Below are 2,848 nucleotides of genomic sequence, written 5' to 3' on the forward strand. Positions count from 1 at the left end.
GTGGGCTGCTCCAGGGCCAGGGAGTGGTCTGTGCTTCCCTGTTGCTCCAGAACCTGACACATCTTAGGCTCTCAGTGCACTGTTGCCAAATGGATGCCTGAATCCATGGCCTGTCACCTACAGCTTTATATAATTCTCCCCAGCTGGAACTGACCACTGAGCTTAAAGCCAAAGATGTGCTTTTTGACACATGGGTTATTCAGGTGACCTTTTCTAAAAGAAATGGCATTCCAGGTAAGCTACTGGCATCCCTGACTTGCTTCCATCCAGTGCAGTTCCAATACTGCCAGAAAAGACCTCCAGTTGTCTCTATAACCAAGTTTCCTAGCACCATCCACTCCTAGTAAAGAGGCTGTGTCTATACCGTAGGTAACTGGAGTTATCAGTGGTGCTGATGGTAGTTTCTCTGGGTTTGGTAATTCCCTTAGCTGGAGGCTGGGATGGCTGGGCTGTTTGGTTCCTCGAAGAGATTTCTGTGCTATCCAAATAGGTAGCCATTAGCCACATAAATTCCTTTTAAATTAAAAGTAAATAAAACTTAAAATTCAGTTCATTACTCTAGTCACATTTAAAGAGCTCAGTAGCCACACATGGCTACTGACTACCATATTGGGCAGTGCAGAGCTACATACATTTCCATCATCATAGAAAGTTGTATTTGGCACTAGACTGATCATCTGCAAACCCTCTTGGAACCATTGCGGGAGGGAAGGAAGGAACTAAGTAGGATTGGACCCCTACCCCCAGTTCAACGAGAGTCACTCTGCCTATGAATTCAGATTTCAAGTTAGAATTCATTTGGGAAAAAAAGTTCTGTTGCTTTTTAATTTTACAATGCTTTTTGGAAAGATAAATACAAACCATACTTAAAATAAGCACATTGTAAAAATAAATAATTTTAAAATAATTAAAATAAAATAAGCACACTGTGAAAAATAACATCTTCTTCCCATCCTCTGACTCTCAGACTACTGGTTACCAGCTTGTGGGAGCTACACCCTGTCCTACATCTTGTTTTACCACTTAAGTTTTCTTGGATCTTGTTCAGGTTGGTACATACAGATTTCACAGCTACACATTGTCCCACTGTATGGATGTACCATAATTCATTTAGCCAGTGCCTATGATGGACATTTAGGTTGCTTCCAACCTTCTGCTACTACAAACTATGTTGTGATAAACAAACATCCTTGTATTTAAATCTTTGTGCGTGTACAGATATATCCTTAGAATAGATGCCTGGTGAGGGAACTGCTTGCTCAAAGGCCATGTGCATTTTTAATTCTAATATTTTATATATATATATATATATATATATATATATATATATATATAAAATGTAATATATATTGCTGAATTGCCCCCTTATAATGGTCTTTTCCCCACCACCTCAACAGTGCTGTTACCAGGCATACAGGTCTCCTCCTGAATAACAGTGGCTTCTCTTGGGAGGGTACTCCATTGCCTCCCCACCACACATCCCACCCACTTACCTTTCCTTCTTGTCAGTCCTTCTTGCTGCCAAGAGTGGTTGGCACCTGCCTGAGCATTCACCAGACCGCCAGATACTGCCCTAAATCCTTTACTTCAATGTCTCATGCCTCATGGACTCTTTGCAACACTCTCGTGAGGTAGCTACTATTATTCCCATTTTACAGATGAGAAGCCTGAGGCTTAGTGATTAACTAACTCGTTCATGGTCACCTAGCTGGGTGGGATTTAGCCCCAGGTCTATCTCACTTCAAAGTCTGGGCTTCTTGGGGAACCAGTAGGCTTCCCCACACCCCCCTCCCTTGCCCCTCCTCCCTGCATGGACACCAGGTGCTCCCCTCTCCCTGTTAATAGCCATCCACCTCTCTTCAGTGTCTGCCTGTGTGCCCGTGAGCCCTCCACTCCTGCTCACTCCCTTCTTCCTGGGGTCAAGGCCCACACCTCTCTCTGTGACCCTCCTTCACCAGGAAACCAGTGCCTTGGTTTCCTCTATTCTTGGCCTTGGGACCTCCTCACCTGACCTGCTGGGTCGGCCCATCCAGCCCCCAGGTGATCACCTTGGCCTTCAGGGCTGGGGAGGGTGAAAGCAACGGCTTCCGTCACCTGACCCTGCTCAGCCAATTCACGGAAGACAAGATGTCAAGTTAATGAGCCTGTGGGCCTCTAATTAGCTGTCAATTACCTCAGATTAATCAACTCCTCGCCTAATTAAGCATTGTCGGCAGGTGGGCACAAAGCAGACCATTGTGTGGGAGCCCTGAGAAAAGCGGGGCTGGCAAACTTGGTTAGGATCAGCGCTGTGCATCGCTCCTGTCTCCCCACCGTGCAGCACTGGGCCTCTCTGCCCACCGCTGTCCCTAGGCACCGGGACCTGGGGACCTCCTGGGCAGCGGGGTGGACGGCGCTTCATGAAGGGAGGTGCAGAGCTTGGAGGCAGGTGGGACTTCTTCAGGGACGTGGGGCAGTGAGAGCTGTGCGGCCGGGCAGAGGAAGGTCGTGGCAAAGGGCACGGAGGCAGGTCCAAGGGACCAGCTACTGGTGCTCATGGGAGCTGGGGCGGGGGCTGGGCTCAGAGCTGGGCAGAGTGGAGGCCAGGTCATGGCCGAGAGTTCAGGCCTGTGCGGCCGGGTAGCCTGGCTTCCAGTCCTGGCCCTGCCGCTTGTGAGCTCTGTGACCCCAGAAAGTGACTTCACTTCTGTGAGCCACACTTTCCATCATTGCAAACCATGAGAATAACTTCTTAAGAGCTCTTATCAGGCCTCTGTGAGGATTAAATGAGATTGTGCTTGTGAAGCACATGCCACGCTGTCAGTGTTCGGTGGATTTTGTAGTAGTGACGGTGGCGGTGGGGGGAACG

The sequence above is a fragment of the Lipotes vexillifer genome, unplaced genomic scaffold (genome assembly GCF_000442215.2).
Source record: "Lipotes vexillifer unplaced genomic scaffold, Lipotes_vexillifer_v1.1 scaffold39, whole genome shotgun sequence".
Classification (NCBI taxonomy): domain Eukaryota; kingdom Metazoa; phylum Chordata; class Mammalia; order Artiodactyla; family Lipotidae; genus Lipotes; species Lipotes vexillifer.